Source organism: Schistocerca nitens, chromosome 2, assembly GCF_023898315.1.
Source record: "Schistocerca nitens isolate TAMUIC-IGC-003100 chromosome 2, iqSchNite1.1, whole genome shotgun sequence".
In the NCBI taxonomy this organism is placed as follows: Eukaryota; Metazoa; Arthropoda; class Insecta; order Orthoptera; family Acrididae; genus Schistocerca; species Schistocerca nitens.
Window position 1 is genome coordinate 333,274,758 of NC_064615.1, and position 21,207 is coordinate 333,295,964.

The following is a 21,207-nucleotide window of genomic DNA, read 5'->3' on the forward strand; positions in this document are numbered from 1 at the left end:
TTCATATCAGTGCACACTCCGCTGCAGAGTGGAAATCTCATTTTGGGAAGATTTTAATGGTTCAAATGGCTCTAAGCACTATGAGACTTAACATCTAAGGTCATCAGTCTCCTAGACTGAGAACTATTTAAACCTAACTAACCCAAGGATACACACACCTCCATGCCCGAGGCAGGATTCGAACCTGCGACCGTAGCAGCCGCGTGGTTCCGGACTGAAGCGCCTAGAACCGTTTGGCCATTTTATCCATGCATTGATAAGTAATTTTATATCCGTGGCGGGGTTGAACGAGAGACACTAAATAGACAGTAATGTCGCTCCGGTAGAGAAGAATTGCTCATAATTTCTGTTGTTTTAGAAAAAATTTTTCACCAAGTTAGCGTTTCCGTCGTAAAGGAACCTTAGTGCCAAGCCTGAAGGATCCTTCGCGCGTAAATACTCCGGAGACGCTCCAGAGAAGTGTTTCTGTGGGCTAGAAGTCAGCATCTGACAATCTAACGCAACTAAGCCGGCTACCCAAAACTGTGCAAATGAGCACAGTAAGGTTGGTAGTGAAAAGTAGTGCCCTCTGCACAGTTGATCACTTTCTTCCAAACCTGGTGTGTTAAAGAATCTGAACAGTGATAGCCCCGTCTTACTCTCGCCCGATTGCTCCTGCCGTCAAGAAGGGTGTCCACGGGGTCGTACAAGCAGCCTCTAGACCACTCGGTTGTACCGTGTAAGCCCCAATTTGACTGAGGCCTAAGGCACAAGGAGGGTCAGACGATAAACAAGTGCTGGTTAGTGAGAGAAACAGGTAACGATCTTGTTGTTCACTAACTGCGATGGTCTGATCATCCGGAATTACGATAGCAAATTGTCACTGTGATCGCATTCCGATCACTAACGCTTCTATTCCGCCGCTAAGGTTATCTCCCACGTTTCTCTAGTCATCCGGGCAGTTCGAAGCAGGACTCCCTTCTGAAGACAACTCTAATCCAGTCAATGAGATTTCAGGCCGAAGATGCGTCTGGAGACGTCCCGAACACTGGTGAGAAACCGACTTGTTGTTCTCCCGCCTTACGACCCGACAGCCAGCAGTGACGGTCTGAACTGTCAGTTGTTTTGGTAGCAGAACCCCTTTGATTGTCATCCGTGGCACCCTTACAGCACAGCGGTATGTCGATGATAATATAGCCCAATTTTGTTGCCCTTAATGGCAAGTCACCCTGGGCTTCCTTTTTAGCAAGATAATGCCAGCTCGTACATGCAGAGAGCTTCTACTGCCTGTCTTCGTGCTGGCCAAGCCCTACATTGGCCAGCAAGGTCGCCGGATTTCTCCCCAATTGAGAACCTCTGGAGCATTATGGGTCTTTTATTCAAAATGGCAATCGCAGCCGGTTGCGGTGGCCGTGCAGTTCTAGGCGCTTCAGTCCTGAGCCGCGCTGCTTCTACGGTCGCAGGTTCGAATCCTGCCTCGGGTATGGATGTGTGTGATGTCCTTAGGTTAGTTAGGTTTAAGTAGTTCTAAGTTCTAGGGGACTGATGACCACAGCAGTTGAGTCCCATAGTGCACGGAGCCATTTGAACCATTTTTTTGACAATCGCATTATTTCTTTTGCAGCCAACCGGTTTCAAACCGCGATGGGGTGATCTTCAGGGCAACTTACACCATTTGGTCGCTCGCTGGAGTCATCACCCTGCCTGTGTACAGTTACCAACCGTGCACAGGCAGGGTGACGACTCCAGCGAGCCACAAAATGGTGTAAGTTGCCCTGAAGATGACCCCAACGTGGGTTGAAACTGGCTGGCGGCAAAATGTTGTTGTTGTTGTGGTCTTCAGTCCTGAGACTGGTTTGATGCAGCTCTCCATGCTACTCTATCCTGTGCAAGCTTCTTCATCTCCCAGTACCTACTGCAACCTACATCCTTCTGAATCTGCTTAGTGTATGCATCTCTTGGTCTCCCCCTACGATTTTTACCTTCCACGCTGCCCTCCAATACTAAATTGGTGATCCCTTGATGCCTCAGAACATGTCCTACCAACCGATCCCTTCTTCTGGTCAAGTTGTGCCACAAACTCCTCTTCTCCCCAATCCTATTCAGTACCTCCTCATTAGTTATGTGATCTACCCATCTAATCTTCAGCATTCTTCTGTAGCACCACATTTCGAAAGCTTCTATTCTCTTCTTGTCCAAACTATTTATCGTCCATGTTTCACTTCCATACATGGCTACACTCCACACAAATACTTTCAGAAAAGACTTCCTGACACTTAAATCTATACTCGATGTTAACAAATTTCTCTTATTCAGAAACGCTTTCCTTGCCATTGCCAGTCTGCATTTTATATCCTCTCTACTTCGACCATCATCAGTTATTTTGCTCCCCAAATAGCAAAACTCCTTTACTGCTTTAAGTGTCTCATTTCCTAATCTAATACCTTCAACATCACCCGACTTAATTCGACTACATTCCATTATCCTCGTTTTGCTTTTGTTGATGTTCATCTTATACCCTCCTTTCAAGACACTGTCCATTCCGTTCAACTGCTCTTCCAAGTCCTTTGCTGTCTCTGACAGAATTACAATGTCATCGGCGAACCTCAAAGTTTTTATTTCTTCTCCATGGATTTTAATACCTACTCCGAATTTTTCTTTTGTTTCCTTTACTGCTTGCTCAATATACAGATTGAATAACATCGGGGAGAGGCTACAACCCTGTCTTACTCCCTTCCCAACCACTGCTTCCCTTTCATGCCCCTCGACTCTTATAACTGCCATCTGGTTTCTGTACAAATTGTAAATAGCCTTTCGCTCCCTGTATTTTACCCCTGCCACCTTTAGAATTTGAAAAAGAGTATTCCAGTCAACATTGTCAAAAGCTTTCTCTAAGTCTACAAATGCTAGAAACGTAGGTTTGCCTTTCCTTAATCTTTCTTCTAAGATAAGTCGTAAGGTCAGTATTGCCTCACGTGTTCCAGTATTTCTACGGAATCCAAACTGATCTTCCCCGAGGTCGGCTTCTACTAGTTTTTCCATTCGTCTGTAAAGAATTCGTGTTAGTATTTTGCAGCTGTGGCTTATTAAACTGATTGTCCGGTAATTCTCACATCTGTCAACACCTGCCTTCTTTGGAATTGGAATTATTATATTCTTCTTGAAGTCTGAGGGTATTTCGCCTGTCTCATACATCTTGCTTACCAGATGGTAGAGTTTTGTCAGGGCTGGCTCTCCCAAAGCCGTCAGTAGTTCCAATGGAATGTTGTCTACTCCGGGGGCCTTGTTTCGACTCAGGTCTTTCAGTGCTCTGTCAAATTCTTCACGCAGTATCGTATCTCCCATTTCATCTTCATCTACATCCTCTTCCATTTCCATAATATTGTCCTCAAGTACATCGCCCTTGTACAGACCCTCTATATACTCCTTCCACCTTTCTGCTTTCCCTTCTTTGCTTAGAACTGGGTTTCCATCTGAGCTCTTGATGTTCATACAAGTGGTTCTCTTATCTCCAAAGGTCTCTTTAATTTTCCTGTAGGCAGTATCTATCTTACCCCTAGTGAGATAAGCCTCTACATCCTTACATTTGTCCTCTAGCCATCCCTGCTTAGCCATTTTGCACTTCCTGTCGATCTCATTTTTGAGACGTTTGTATTCCTTTTTGCCTGCTTCATTTACTGCATTTTTATATTTTCTCCTTTCATCAATTAAATTCAATATTTCTTCTGTTACCCAAGGATTTCTACTAGCCCTCGTCTTTTTACCTACTTGATCCTCTGCTGCCTTCACTACTTCATCCCTCAAAGCTACCCATTCTTCTTCTACTGTATTTCTTTCCCCCATTCCCGTCAATTGTTCCCTTATGCTCTCCCTGAAACTCTGTACAACGTCTGGTTCTTTCAGTTTATCCAGGTCCCATCTCCTTAAATTCCCACCTTTTTGCAGTTTCTTCAGTTTTAATCTACAGGTCATAACCAATAGATTGTGGTCAGAGTCCACATCTGCCCCTGGAAATGTCTTGCAATTTAAAACCTGGTTCCTAAATCTCTGTCTTACCATTATATAATCTATCTGATACCTTTTAGTATCTCCAGGGTTCTTCCATGTATACAACCTTCTATCATGATTCTTAAACCAAGTATTAGCTATGATTAAGTTGTGCTCTGTGCAAAATTCTACCAGGCGGCTTCCTCTTTCATTTCTTAGCCCCAATCCATATTCACCTACTATGTTTCCTTCTCTCCCTTTCCCTACACTCGAATTCCAGTCACCCATGACTATTAAATTTTCGTCTCCCTTCACTATCTGAATAATTTCTTTTATTTCATCATACATTTCTTCAATTTCTTCGTCATCTGCAGAGCTAGTTGGCATATAAACTTGTACTACTGTAGTAGGTGTGGGCTTCGTATCTATCTTGGCCACAATAATGCGTTCACTAAGCTGTTTGTAGTAGCTTACCCGCGTTCCTATTTTCCTATTCATTATTAAACCTACTCCTGCATTACCCCTATTTGACTTTGTGTTTATAACCCTGTAGTCACCTGACCAGAAGTCTTGTTCCTCCTTCCACCGAACTTCACTAATTCCCACTATATCTAACTTTAACCTATCCATTTCCCTTTTCAAATTTTCTAACCTACCTGCCCGATTAAGGGACCTGACATTCCACGCTCCGATCCGTAGAACGCCAGTTTTCTTTCTCCTGATAACGACATCCTCTTGAGTAGTCCCCGCCCGGAGATCCGAATGGGGGACTATTTTACCTCCGGAATATTTTACCCAAGAGGACGCCATCATCATTTAATCATACAGTAAAGCTGCATGCCCTCGGGAAAAATTACGGCCGTAGTTTCCCCTTGCTTTCAGCCGTTCGCAGTACCAGCACAGCAAGGCCGTTTTGGTTATTGTTACAAGACCAGATCAGTCAATCATCCAGACTGTTGCCCTTGCAACTACTGAAAAGGCTGCTGCCCCTCTTCAGGAACCACACGTTTGTCTGGCCTCTCAACAGATACCCCTCCGTTGTGGTTGTACCTACGGTACGGCTATCTGTATCGCTGAGGCACGCAAGCCTCCCCACCAACGGCAAGGTCCATGGTTCATGGGGGGGGGCAAAATAAATAATGCGATTGTGACTGTCATTTTGAATAAGTGATTATAAGTAAATTAACCCATTACTGGCCAAAACTCTATCGGATCATTTTTTGCAAACTTTTATACATAAATACGTTACATTGAGTGATTAATTGAATAAAAAGTTGTTTTGAAAATTTTCAGTTTATTAGAACAAAAACTACAGACTGTCCCATTTTTGGGACATTGGCCAAATGCGCTATCCAAATCCACAACATTATTCTCCATGCATAATATTGTAAGAAACAACACAAACAATAAATAAAGAATGTTTTAATATTATTGAATGTCTATTCAGTATGAAATGAAGCAAAACACTTGTCGTGTACACCAACATTGCACCTATCACAAATTTTTGTTGATTTCTTCTTGCAGTAAGCACATCTCTTCTGTGTTTTACTTGGCACAATGAAATGATTTCCAAAATCTAGTCGTACATCTGTGTTCACCCATCCTCCCATCAATTTGCTTCCCTGTGGTCCTCTGCGTTTTTTTACTGATCCTGTTTTCTTTGATAGGTAAAACATCACTATTCTCCGTCGGACATCCAAAAGTGAGAGCTTCTCATTAGAGTTAGCAGTTTGGTATGCACGCCATGTGTTTACTACGCAAGTATCTATCATCTGTGTGAATAATGGCCACCACCATTCCAAACCTTATCCTCGTCCTATAAAGTGCTTGTCCAGTAGCTCTACGCCACCCATATGGGCACAGCAACAATAAATGATAGTGTAACATGCCATTGTCCCATTATTGGGACGCATAAAATATATCGATATTGCACTTACTTGAAAAAATCTGAGCCCGCATCTCGTGGTCGTGCGGTAGCGTTCTCGCTTCACACGCCCGGGTTCCCGGGTTCGATTCCCGGCGGGGTCGGGGATTTTCTCTGCCTCGTGATGGCTGGGTGTTGTGTGATGTCCTTAGGTTAGTTAGGTTTAAGTAGTTCTAAGTTCTAGGGGACTGATGACCATAGCTGTTAAGTCCCATAGTGCTCAGAGCCATTTTTTGAAAAAATCTGAAGTATACGTAATCTTACACGGACATCCATATGTTCATGACAAACACGCCCAGACAACTAAATTACAGCTCATTGTCGTCCAGGAACTACCAGCAGACATACTGTGCTGTCAAGTGCGAGAACAAAAAAATCTGCAAGTTTATAATTTTCCTGACATGAAGTACTTAGAAAAAAGTAGGCATAATATCAGTTAGTTGAACCTACAGGTGCAACAATAAAGACTAAAAGCTGCATCGCTTACGTAGAAATACGTAAAATATACGCGTCCCAAAAAAGGGACAACGGCCAGTAATGGGTTAATCGCTGATAATCTCCATACAACTATGTTGTCTAAGAATTGTGGGTCTTGCCCTTCAACCAGTTCGGGATTTTGACGATCTAACGCACCAATTGGATAGAGTTTGGCACGATATACCTACGGAGGTGACCCAACAGCTCTGCCAATCAATGTCAAGCTGAATAACGGCTTGCATAAGGGTCAGAGGTAGGCCAACGGTTCATTGAGTTGCTCATTTGTGAAGCTCATTCTCTTGAATAAATCATCTATTTTTTTGTAATTGTAATCATTTGTTTGTGTATTCATGTATATCAGATCTACCGATTTCCATCCTACTCGGATAAATCCTTCGTGGTGTGCCTTTTGTCCTGTCTTAGTGCGTATGTGAGCTGATGGACAAATTTATAACCGTTTACGGCCGAATAAAAAATTTTTGGTAAGAAAAACGAATTTTTCTACACTGAAATCTCATCTCCGAGACAAACTTCCCATAATTTAAACGACAAAAATCTGAAGGATGGAAAGAAAACAGAAAAAAAGTCAACGAACGTATATTATTATAACATCGAGTTTTATAAATGTGTTAATAGTATTGTTTAATGTGAAGGATGTTTCATTATTAACCTTCAGAAACAAATAATAATTTCGAAAAAGGCGACATGGCAGATCATATCAGGCCTTCCCTTTGAGAGGCACCCACATGCCTTGCTCATACTGTGGCATCAAGCAGTCAGGCCTGCAAGATGAGTGGTCTGCCAAGCGAGTAGATTCATTCTTATTTATCGAGTAACATGAACTCTGGTATTCACAATTAAGTTACAAATTATCCTCCTGTATGAATAATACGCAACGGAAACGCACATCTGACTATCAGTGATTTACAGAACTCTGACTGTTCACTACGCATTGGCAATACCACATTTTCTTTTTTTTGTCTTTTATTTAACGGCTTTTATCAACACGTGGCCACCGCACTGAATATGAATGGCGCACACATTATAAATTCGTGACATCATGACAACATGCAATTCGAAGGAAAAGTCCACCAATCTTTTTCTTTTCACTATCTTATTTATTCCGATAAATTCTATAACCTAAACACACAAATTCTATAACCTACAACAATAACACATGAGAAATTCCGCCCAGTGGGCATGGATTTACATTGATGAATGTCTATATTATGGTCTCGTAATTATTTAACGCTACAGTGCACTTTCTGGATAGGATGGTGGATCTTTTATTATATTTCACACTTCGACTCTCACAATCATCATCACGAAACTTTCCTCCAGATCGAGCGGTACAGAAGGAACAAGCATAACCCACTAATGTTTTGAAACTACCTTGCTACTCTCCCATGCAAACCACACATACCCAAATTACATGACATACATCACACTACAATGTGAAATACTACACAGGGAATAGTCACAACATTATCACTTTCAGCTTTCCCACTTCAATTAGTATTTATCCCAGTTTCACACGACACTGCCCCACTTTGTAATTCTACTTTCCTACTATGAACTCTGGAGATATATGGACGTCTTCCTGTGCAATGCAAGCCAAGTGGCGTTGCTGGATAGACGGCCGACTCACCTTGCTTCTCTCTCAGAGTTTGAATCTAGCGTCAGACGGAATCATATCACGCAAGTAATATTAAGAACATATTCATCACACACGTGAGTCCTCAACTGATACCATGGACGAGTACTTCTCTTTATCCTTTGTCTCATACACAGATTGAGACTCACACAGTACTCACCACGTGGAAGTACTCGTCTCTAATTTCAAGTCCTGCACACGCCATTCCTTAAATATTTCAACTTATGGTACACACGCTATTTCTTAAATATTTCAACTTATTGTACACACGCTAGTAATTCAGCTTAACTTAAGCACATGGAAGAATTTCAACTTATTGCTACACGTGGTTTCATTGTGACCGTTGGTCACTTCCGAAGATTACTACAATCCCATTAATATTACCTGCCTGACATTTAATTCTCCCCACAAAAGTTCCTGAAGTAGAGAAATTATTATTTCAAACTACTCTTAAATATTCCACATGCATACCATGTCTCCACTCTTTTGTCTTTACGGAGCACAACTAAAACAGGTCTTAACAGCACAAGATCCAGCGGCAGAGTTCTGAAACATGGCCATTCTCCAGGTCATCTCGCACCTCTCTCGAGGTGGGGGAAGACCGTGCTACCGTATTGGTCAGCCACATTTCAGGCGCTCAAAGCTCCGGTAAGTTTCATCTCTTTGGTTCCACCAAAGGTGGCAAAAGGATCGTCTCAAAGATGATCATATATTCACATTCACTATCTGCAGTTAGCAGACGACCATACATTCATTCATTTCACAGATCTCACCAAACTGGATGTAGGGATTTATTTTGTGGGGGTGCACATGTGATCAATTAAATAAATGATTTGTCATTCTTTCCCACACTGGTATCCGGCTTCACTGTATTAATTGAAATTGAGTTATTATTAGAAAAAATGTGTTGTTCTGATAAAAATAATGAAGTGTGTTGTACCTATTTTCAATGTCGGGCCGTACTGTACCCTTTCACCTTAACTAAAACCGAGTGGATGCGTTCAAGTTAGTGAGTGAGAAACAGGGCTCAAGGACGTGTGAATTGCATGGCCACCATATCGAGCACCTCCCGTGTGTGGGGTAGTTAACAAATTCTGATTATCATCTCTAAAAAAATCGAGCTGCCACCATGAGACTTAGTGATATTTTCTACACGTGTAACGCTTCAGTGCGACACACTGTTTTCCAAAAATTGATAGATTGGCGGAGGTCTTTGTTTTAGATCTCTGCAATTTCACCGTTCAGGGAACTTTCCACTTCGTCATTCTGGAAATAGTTGCAAAGCAGTTGTTTCTTCATACAAGAAAAGGGGATCAAGAAAAGAGGATGTCACTGGCTGTCTGCTCGGATGGACACGGGTGGATGAGGCAGAAAGTTTCAGTACAGCGTGTGTTTGTGATGATCTGACCCTTGCAAATCTGTTAGCACCAGATCATGGCAGTCCCGAAAAATGCTGATCATCAACTTTCCCAATGAAGGGTGACTTCTTACCTTCTTTCAGTCGTGCTAAAATCACATCTCTCCGGTGATCGTTTCATTGCCTTGGGTAAATTAGTGAAACAAGCAATTCTCGTCCATGGTGTTCATGTGAGGAAACAAATTATCTCGATCGGCCTGACACAGTTCCAACTGCTCTGCTGCTGCCTGAGCTTTATAAGTGGGTGCGAGCAGTCGTAGAACCACGGTCATGCTTCAAACGCCCTGCTAGATGCTGAAAACTGGTCCTTGGCTGGTTTTCACTTATTCCCCTAGCGTGATACGCTGGCCGTCAACTTCTCTTGCGATCACCGGTTCTTGAAAGGGAGATTGTCTGCCACTTTGTTCCTTACCATTCAGACTTGTTTGACCACACTGGAACCGTCTGTACGACCTAACCACTTCGCATTACTGCCATATGCTTCCAGAAACTCAGCATGGATTACTCCAGGGTTTTGCCCTTCAAACGCAGAAAACGAATTATCGCAGGATACTCCACTTTCGGATGGGCTGCGCCTTATTCTTTAGTTCTTCAAGCTGTGTGCTATGGTGCGGGAATTTCAGTACGTACCAGGACTGCAGATGTGTAGGTGCAAAGAAACAAAGAAGATTAATCATGCTGTGGTGTCACCGCCAGACACCACACTTGCTAGGTGGTAGCCTTTAAATCGGCCGCGGTCCGTTAGTATACGTCGGACCCGCGTGTCGCCACTATCAGTGATTGCAGACCGAGCGCCGCCACACGGCAGGTCTAGAGGGACTTCCTAGCACTCGTCCCAGTTGTACAGCCGACTTTGCTAGCGATGGTTCACTGACAAATTACGCTCTCATTTGCCGAGACGATAGTTAGCATAGCCTTCAGCTACGTCATATGCTACGACCTAGCAAGGCGCCATTACCAGTCACTATTGATGCTGTAAAACATGTACCGTCAAGAGCGATGTTCACCAATTATGGATTAAAGTTAAGTATTCCAGCAGCTACGTACGATTTTGGCTATTCTCATTTCCGTGTCCTGTTCCAGACCTCACGCCAGCCTGCGTGAGCTTAAACGCGTGCCTTTCGGCTTCCTCCTAGTGGATTGGCTTTCTTGCCAATCCACAACACATGCTACTTCATTTTTTTCGAGGTGACAGTTAAAATTTTATGACTACCTGGCACAGAGTCAACTGAGAGATAGCTATCGTAGCACATAATTGCCCATATGTCAAGAAACTAAAGACTAAATGAACAGCTGCAAACGAAACCCACCACTGAAGGTATTAATGAGGAATGGAAGAATATAACATTTATTTAAAAGATCCACTGAGAAGGGATTAAGAATTAGAAAAACTGATTAGACAGAAAAAAGAAGCATATCTGCAATATCTAAAAAGGAAAAAACACCAGAATTAAGTGCAGAATACAATCGAGAAAAGGGCAACTGGGAAACGAGAATGCAAAACAGCACACAGACGGAGTTGGAGCAGATACATAAATAATATAGAAAATGGCATTCATAGACAACAAGCATTTGCTTGCAAAGCAACCAAACATCTAAATAGACAAGCAAAAGATACGTTAAGAATTAACATAATCAATGGAAAACAATGAGAATGTAACACCCCACCCGTCACTTATCTGGTTTTGGTGTGTGTTCACCCCAGGTAATTGACTAACAGATCAACAGAGAGTGCAAAACTGCCGCAATGTCGGATAACGCAAAGAAAGTAATACGGCCCTGTGACTCCTGATTGAACTGCGGTGGCAGTGTTGACATTAATTGATTCAGAATTGATCCCTTTTAATTAAATAGGGGTGCACATTGATGTTATATTCAGCTATTGAACACCAGATGCAAACGTTAAACATAAAATTAATTAAGAAAGTGACTTGGGTTTTCAACTACTTGATTGAAAACAGATGCAGTCGATTAGCACAGATTTATTTTAACTCCCGACCTTCAATCATCACATTACAAGACTCTCCTAACAGGCAGTGGTAATAAATTGCGTTTGCGTCGAGTAAAGCGCGATAAATCAAAAGAAATTCCTATCGACTGACCCAGGCGTAATGCGAAGTGCGAGAAGAATTCTACAATACACGGCCCATGAAACCATCGTGGAAACTTTGCCGACGTGATCCAACAAATTAATCAGTGGCCGGAGCGGGCGCAATATCACCGAATTCTGCGTGGCGGAGCGGCGTCGTTGTATGGACGTCGGCCGACCTCGTGGTGCTGCAAGGCTGCGCTCGTCTATTCACTCCTAACTATCTTGCTCAGTACATAGCTGAACCAAAACTTCCTATCTCCAAGCTCAATCGTTCCCTTTGCTAAGTCCTAAACTGCAGAGATGCTCACACTCTTTCTCAGGCAAGCTGAGTCAAGAACGCCACGTCCGCACTCTAGGCAAGCTGGGAACGGAAGACCTCTATGGAGACTTCTCACAGTCCGCTCTTCGCCTCTGTTTCCCCTCCAGCAAAATCACTTACGCCAACTGCAGCGCAAGTCGCGTTAATTATGCGTCGCTTCCCAGCGCCGACCAATGCCTGCTCTGGGAAGTGAACAAATTCCCACAAAATTTCCCTTCCTCTCAACTTGTGTTATTTAGCTCCTCTCAGGCCACCCATCAAGGTTAGCGTCTGCACAAACACCAATTTTTCCGGAATTATGATTCTTAGGAGAGTACTTCAAATTCCTCGGTCCTACGTTCCCATCGGAGGCCGGCGTATTTCATTCTGTCGCTCTTCACCTGATTTACTTCAGACTCTGCGGACTGTGAATTCAGCGTGAAGTTGCTATAGTCACGAACACGCATATTTTGACCTCTGTTGACCGCTCCACCGTAACTTTGCACGGCTTTCTCCCATGTTTCACTGAAAATGGGACGACAGACATTTATCAACAGGCGTACAAGTTCCCCGTCTGTTTCCCGGTACACCAGCATGGGGTCGGGGTCAACCACCCATGCTGTCAGTCATCTTAAGGTGGCTGGAGGCCGCGCCCTGTTACCGCTTTCTCAGAGCTTGAGCCGCCCTAAGCTGCCTATTGTCACTTCCCTTCGCTGCTCCCCAGCTGCGCGTCGCGGTCATTTCTGGGTACTTCCCTGGGATAAACTGTTGTTGTTGTTGTTGTGGTCTTCAGTCCTGAGACTGGTTTGATGCAGCTCTCCATGCTACTCTATCCTGTGCAAGCTGCTTCATCTCCCAGTACGTACTGCAACCTACATCCTTCTGAATCTGCTTAGTGTATTCATCTCTTGGTCTCCCTCTACGATTTTTACCCTCCACGCTGCCCTCCAATGCTAAATTTGTGATCCCTTGATACCTCAAAACATGTCCTACCAACCGATCCCTTCTTTTAGTCAAGTTGTGCCACAAACTTCTCTTCTCCCCAATTCTATTCAACACCTCCTCATTAGTTATGTGATCTACCCATCTAATCTTCAGCATTCTTCTGTAGCACCACATTTCGAAAGCTTCTATTCTCTTCTTGTCCAAACTAGTTATCGTCCATGTTTCACCTCCATACATGGCTACACTCCATACAAATACTTTCAGAAACGACTTCCTGACACTTAAGTCTATACTCGACGTTAACAAATTTCTCTTCATCAGAAACGATTTCCTTGCCATTGCCAGTCTACATTTTATATCCTCTCTACTTCGACCATCATCAGTTATTTTACTCCCTAAATAGCAAAACTCCTTTACTACTTTAAGTGTCTCATTTCCTAATCTAATTCCCTCAGCATCACCCGACTTAATTTGACTACATTCCATTATCCTCGTTTTGCTTTTGTTGATGTTCATCTTATATCCTCCTTTCAAGACACTGTCCATTCCGTTCAACTGCTCTTCCAAGTCCTTTGCTGTCTCTGACAGAATTACAATGTCATCGGCGAACCTCAAAGTTTTTACTTCCTCTCCATGAATTTTAATACCTACTCCGAATTTTTCTTTTGCTTCCTTTACTGCTTGCTCAATATACAGATTGAATAACTTTGGGGAGAGGCTACAACCCTGTCTCACTCCTTTCCCAACCACTGCTTCCCTTTCATGCCCCTCGACTCTTATAGCTGCCATCTGGTTTCTGTACAAATTGTAAATAGCTTTTCGCTCCCTGTATTTTACTCCTACCACCTTCAGAATTTGAAAGAGAGTATTCCAGTTAACATTGTCAAAAGCTTTCTCTAAGTCTATAAATGCTAGAAACGTATGTTTGCCTTTTCTTAATCTTTCTTCTAAGATAAGTCGTAAGGTCAGTATTGCCTCACGTGTTCCAACATTTCTACGGAATCCAAACTGATCGTCCCCGAGGTCCGCTTCTACCAGTTTTTCCATTCGTCTGTAAAGAATTCGCGTTAGTATTTTGCAGTTGTGACTTATTAAACTGATAGTTCCGTAATTTTCGCATCTGTCAACGCCTGCTTTCTTTAGGATTGGAATTATTATATTCTTCTTGAAGTCTGAGGGTATTTCGCCTGTCTCATACATCTTGCTCACCAGATGGTAGAGTTTTGTCATGACTGGCTCTCCTAAGGCCATCAGTAGTTCTAATGGAATGTTGTCTACTCCCGGGGCCTTGTTTCGACTCAGGTCTTTCAGTGCTCTGTCAAACTCTTCACGCAGTATCTTATCTCCCATTTCGTCTTCATCTACATCCTCTTCCATTTCCATAATATTGTCCTCAAGCACATCGGCCTTGTATAAACCCTCTATATATTCCTTCCACCTTTCTGCTTTCCCTTCTTTGCTTAGTACTGGGTTTCCATCTGAGTTCTTGATATTCATACAAGTGGTTCTCTTCTCTCCAAAGGTCTCTTTAATTTTCCTGTAGGCAGTATCTATCTTACCCCTAGTGAGACAAGCTTCTACATCCTTACATTTGTCCTCTAGCCATCCCTGCTTAGCCATTTTGCACTTCCTGTCGATCTCATTTTTGAGACGTTTGTATTCCTTTTTGCCTGCTTCATTTACTGCATTTTTATATTTTCTCCTTTCATCAATTAAATTCAATATTTCTTCTGTTACCCAAGGATTTCTATTAGCCCTCGTCTTTTTACCTACTTGATCGTCTGCTGCCTTCACTATTTCATCCCTCAGAGCTACCCATTCTTCTTCTACTGTATTTCTTTCCCCCATTCCTGTCAATTGTTCCCTTATGCTCTCCCTGAAACTTTCTACAACGTCTGGTTCTTTCAGTTTATCCAGGTCCCAACTCCTTAAATTCCCACCTTTTTGCAGTTTCTTCAGTTTCAATCTGCAGTTCATAACCAATAGATTGTGGTCAGAATCCACATCTGCCCCTGGAAATGTCTTACAATTTAAAACCTGGTTCCTAAATCTCTGTCTTACCATTATATAATCTATCTGATACCTTTTAGTATCTCCAGGATTCTTCCAGGTATACAACCTTCTTTTATGATTCTTGAACCAAGTGTTAGCTATGATTAAGTCATGCTCTGTGCAAAATTCTACAAGGCGGCTTCCTCTTTCATTTCTTCCCCCCAATCCATATTCTCCTACTATGTTTCCTTCTCTCACTTTTCCTACTGACGAATTCCAGTCACCCATGACTATTAAATTTTCGTCTCCCTTCACTACCTGAATAATTTCTTTTATCTCGTCATACATTTCATCTATTTCTTCATCATCTGCAGAGCTAGTTGGCATATAAACTTGTACTACTGTAGTAGGCGTGGGCTTTGTGTCTATCTTGGCCACAATAATGCGTTCACTATGCTGTTTGTAGTAGCTAACCCGCACTCCTATTTTTTTATTCAGTATTAAAACTACTCCTGCATTACCGCTATTTGATTTTGTATTTATAACCCTGTATTCACCTGACCAAAAGTCTTGTTCCTCCTGCCACCGAACTTCACTAATTCCCACTATATCTAACTTTAACCTTTCCATTTCCATAAACTAGCCTCCAGTAAATCGACGCGTTTCCACAAAGTTTTCATGTTGTGTGAATTACTATAAAACCATCACCCAATATGTCCATACTATACCATCTACAAGATGCATTGTGCCTTGTCAGTCATTTTGTTTAGCCCTACTGTTCGTACAACGTGAGTTAGGTGATCTTTAATGACTTCATGTAAGGGGCATGGTTCTTGCCATCTTACAAGAGTAACAATACAAAAAATTGTGGTAAGACCAAAAGTTAATGGAAAAAGCTGGTCCATGAACTGACATTAGTAGAATTGGAAGAAGTTTTAAAAATGATGAAAGTGAGAAAGGTAGCTAGTACTTTGTATAGATAGCATTAACAACCAGTTACTAAAATACAATGGAATTCTCCTGAAACCAAGGTTGTTACATTTTCCTAAATTTATGCTGGGAGAAAGCGAGAATAGAGGAAAAATGGTTAACAGCTGTTGTGAACCCAATTTTTAAGAAGGGAGAGCAAAGAGACTGTAATGGTTGTAGGGGAACAGGTGTTTTAACCGATGATATAACGTATATGCAAGAACATTTAATTTGATACCTATTGCCGAAACGATTTTAACTGATAACCAGTGTTAATTCATATTTGGACGAACAACAATGGATATTATATTTACTTTGAAAATACTAACACATAGAGGAAGAGAATTTTATAATAAGACACACATAGCATTTATCGACTACGTCAAGAAGATTGACAGATTAAACAGGACAAAACTCTAGTCACTGTAACAAGAAAATGGAACCCTACGAGACTTCATCTGGGTCATAAGTAGCTATTACAATGAAAGTAAATTTGTAACAAAAACGGAGAACAAAGTAAGCAATGATCGTATTATAACTAGCCAAGGAGTCAACCACGGTTGCAGTCTTTCTCGAATTTTATTCTGTTTATATATAAATGACATGATTAAAAATGGAATGAAGGAAAAAACAACAAAAGAATAAAACCAGATAAGGACCATTATATAAAAACATTAATGTACGCTGACGAGCAGACTGTAATAGTCATTTAAAAGAAAAATAACACGGAAATACTTTTAAATTAACCAAATTGGCCAAAATTATTATTTCGAAATATCTACACGAAAGGTCAAAGTAATGTCATTCCGAGGAAAACAACAGGAGCGTTCAAAAACAGTGATAGACAACAAACTAAACGAGCAAGCAGATCATTTTACCTATTATAGGATGTGACATTTCTTGTGATTATGATAAAGAGTTTCAGGGTGGCTATGTAAGAATGAAAAGAACATTAAACAAAAATACAGTTAAAAAACGTAATTAAAATTCCATAAAACATTAGCTCTTGCAGTGCTGTTTTACGGATATGAGGCTTGGATACAAACAAAGAAAACATAAATCGAATTGTGACGTCAGAAAGGAAAGTCCCTAGAAGAGTTAAGGGATGTAAACTAGAAGAGAGGATAAGAAACGAAGGTATTAGAAATGAGTTGAACATATTTGCTATAACAGAAACATCTGCACATGTAAGTAGAAATACAAGCAATACGTAGACGGCCCTGAACAAGGCAAATATGAAAAGTTTTACAATATAAACCCAAAGGGGTGAGGAATGTAGGTCAGCACAGGAAATGGTTGAGCCAAGACACTGAAGCTGGAACAGGTTCCTCGAACCTAATTAGAAATTGGAGAGTAATCCCGAAAGTGAAGTCTCCTTTTTTTTTTTTGTAAATACGTAGACCTGTTTATTTCTGCAATAGTTTACATCAGTTTACAGATTGAACATTTAGCTATTTTCGACATAGTCACCATTTCTGTCGATGCATTTTTGTAGACGCTGTGGCAGTTTTTGTATGCCCATGTCTTACCAGCTCGCCGCCATGCTGTCCAGAATGTTATGAACTTCTTCTTTCACCTCGTCGTCAGAGCTGAATCGCTTTCCGGCCAAATGTTCTTTTCACCTAGGGAATTGGGCGCCAAGTCACGATTATAAGGTAGGTGGGTGATTATTTTCCACTGAAACTGTTGCAGGAGAGCAACGGTTTGCCGAACGATGTGTGGGCGAGTGTTGTCGTGGAGAATGTGTACGCCCTTGCTCAACATTCCTCTTCTCCGGTTCTGAATTGCCCGTTTGAGTTTTTTCAGAGTCTCACAGTACTTGTCAGCGTTGATTGTGGTCCCAGCGATTCAGCTCCGACGACGAGGTGAAAGAAGAGGTTCATAACTTTCTGAACAGCATGGCAACGAGCTTGTATGACATGATCACACAAAAACTGCCACGGCGTCTACAAAAATGCATCGACAGAAGTGATAATTATGTCGAAAAATAGCTAAATCTTCAATCTGTAAACAGGTCTTTGTGGTTATAAAAGAATAGGACAACTTACTTTTGGGATTACCCTCGTATTTATTTCTGGCCTCTTTTATGAATATGGGGCACATTTCTTAATAAAAGAAAACCCAATCAATCTGCATATGACTATACTTTAGCAGTCGTGAAAGAGTGTAAGTAGGCATCTGTTTTGAGAGGGCTGGAATACTGCAGTGTAGTTGCGAACTGTGTTGCGCATCGTAAAGAAGACAGTTGCGTTTCTGGGAAGCCACGGGGAACTTGCCAGGCCTTTACGTCCACCCACTTTTACCTGTGTTGCCTTGGCGACGGTGCTTCCTTGTTCCGGTGCGGTGTGGGCCCTTTGCGGCGGCAGGTTTCCGCCGCCGTGGGCCATTGTAAACATTGTTCTAGCCGTGCCACCCACAGCCCGCGGCCTTGGGGACCCCGCCGCCGCGCAACCTTGGCCCACTCACCTGGGAGCCCGTCTCCCAGCTGTCAAGGAACACCATAGGATGCTAACGTCGTTACGAACCACTGAACGCAATGTACTCCTTTTCAAGTAAAGCAAGACTCGTTTTGTTTCTTTGTTGGTCTTTTTTCAAGGCTCACCAATGTAACGAGTTTAAATAACTACGAAGGCTTTGAAATACTGATCACGCTACGCTTGTACTAACAAAACCGATTGGCCTAAAAATACTGAAATGCTTTTTGAAATGACGGCGTGCATACGAAAATGGAAGAGGAACGTTCCAATACCAGATATATGGTACCAATACATTTGGCAATACTGACCTTACGGCTTATCTTAGAAGAAAGATTAAGGAAAGGCAAACTTACGTTTCTAGCATTAGTAGACTTAGCGAAAGCTTTTGACAATGTTGAATGGAACACTCTCTTTCAAATTTTAAAGGTGGCAGGGATAAAATACAGGGAGCGAAAGGCTATTTACAATTTGTACAGAAACCAGTTGGCAGTTATAAAAGTCGAGGGGCATGAAAGGGGAGCAGTGGTTTGGAAGGGAGTGAGACAGGTTTGTAGCCTCTCCCCGATGTTATTCAATCTGTATATTTAGCAAGCAGTAAAGGAAACAAACGAAAAATTCGGAGTAGGTATTAAAATCCATGGAGAAGAAATAAAAACTTTGAGGTTCGCCGATGACATTGTAATTCTGTCAGAGACAGCAAAGGACTTGGAAGAGCAGTTGAACGGAATGGACAGTGTCTTGAAAGGAGGATATAAGATGAACGTCAACAGAAGCAAAACGAGGATAATGGAATGTAGTCGAATTAACTCGGGTGATGCTGAGGGAATTAGAATAGGAAATGAGACACTTAAAGTAGTAAAGGAGTTTTGCTATTTGGGTTTGGGGAGCAAAATAACTTATGATGGTCGAAGTAGAGAGGATATAAAATGTAGACTGGCAATGGCAAGGAAAGCGTTTCTGAAGAAGAGAAATTTGTTAACATCGAGTATAGATTTAAGCGTCAGAAAGTCCTTTCTGATAATATTTGTATGGAAGTTAGCCATGTATGGAAGTGAAACATGGACGATAAATAGCTTAGACAAGCTTCTGAAATGTGGTGCTGCAGAAAAATGCTGAAGATTAGATGGATAGATTACGTAACTAATGAGGAGGTACTCAGCAGAACTGGGGAGAAGAGGAATTTGTGGCAAAACTTGACTGGAAGAAGGGATCGGTAGGTATTACATGTTCTGAGGCATCAAGATATCACCAATTTAGTATTTGAGGGCAGCGTGGAGGGTAAAAATCGTAGAGGGAGACCAAGAGATGAATATACCAAGCAGATTCAGAAGGATGTAAGATGCAGTAAGTACTGGGAGATGGAGAACCTTGCATATGATAGGGTAGCATGGAGAGCTGCATCAAACCAGTCTCATGGCGGAAGACAACAACAACAACAACAACATTTGGCCAAAACTGTATCGATACTTCGTTAATAAAAGAACAAAAGTTGGATGAGGAGACATTATTAGACTATGGCTGTAATACTTATTAATACTTCTTCTTAGTTATACACCTTATTTCAGCTTAACAATTCTATTTCCAGCGATCAACCAGAGCTAGATGCCATAAGGACGAAATTGGCAGTGAACTCACACAACGTGCCTACCTTTCGTGGCAGGAGTTTTTTCCCTCTTTAGTGCATCGACTGTATTTCAAACTGCCACCGACGTACCATTTGTAAATCGTCACAAACGGCACCACGTCGCGAGAGTTCGCTCTCAATTTCACACATATGGCAGTTTCCTCTGCGTAAACACGTCAGAATTATTTCTTATGCGGAAACCGGAGTTGTAACGTGTGTAAGTCGTATGGTTTTTCAAGTACACAAATGTATCTATAATCAAATGGAAGTGCCCAAATTTGACAAATGACAACTGGCATCAGACCACTCGGAGTACATGCCATATTGTCCTCAGACCATCGTCAAATACTCGACGTGGACATTTCTTAAGACTGTGTCCTATTGTTATACTGTGTGTAATTAAGTAGAGGCCTTTCATAAGTATTACAGACTAAACGGAAAACATCGCCTTCATTCACACACTTCTGGCTGTTAGGCCTACAGATGCAGAAAAAATGGTTCAAATGGCTCTGAGCACTATGGGACTTAACATCTATGGTCATCAGTCCCCTAGAACTTAGAACTACTTAAACCTAACTAACCTAAGGACATCACACAACACCCAGTCATCACGAGGCAGAGAAAATCCCTGACCCCGCCGGGAATCGAACCCGGGAACCCGGGCGTGGGAAGCGAGAACGCTACCGCACGACCACGAGCTTCGGACACAGATGCAGAAGATGTGAATCAGTCTGTAGAGTGATTTGATACAACTCTCCATGCTACTCTATCCTGCGGAGACCTTTTAATTTCCGAATAAATATTACAACCTACATCCTTTTGAAGCTCCTTACTGCACCAATATTCTGGTCTCCCTCTCAACCTCCTTCCCCCCTTACTTTTCTTTAAGATTAAATCGGTGATCCCCTGATTTCTCGACTATGTGTCTCGTCAGCCGGTCCCATCTTTTAGTCAAGTTGAGACACAAATTTCGTTTGTACCCAATTCTATTGAGCACCTACTAATTAATTACATGATCTACTCATCTGATGTTCAGCATTCTCCCGTAGCACCACAATTCAAAACCTTCTATTCCCTTGCTGTCTGAATTGTTTATCGTCACGTTTCGCTTTTGCACATGCCTAGACACAAATACATTCGGAAAATGCTTCGTAATGCTTAAGACTATATTCGATGATAGTAACTCTCTCATCTTCAGAAACTCTTTTCTTCTCATAGGCAGTCTATGTATTATGTTTTCCTACTTCGGCTATCAGTCTTCGTGACCTAATGACCTCAGCATCGCCTCATTTAATTTGACTACATTTCATTGCCCTTGTCTTGCTTTTGTTGATGTTCACCATACATCAGCATTCCAAGACGCTATACATTC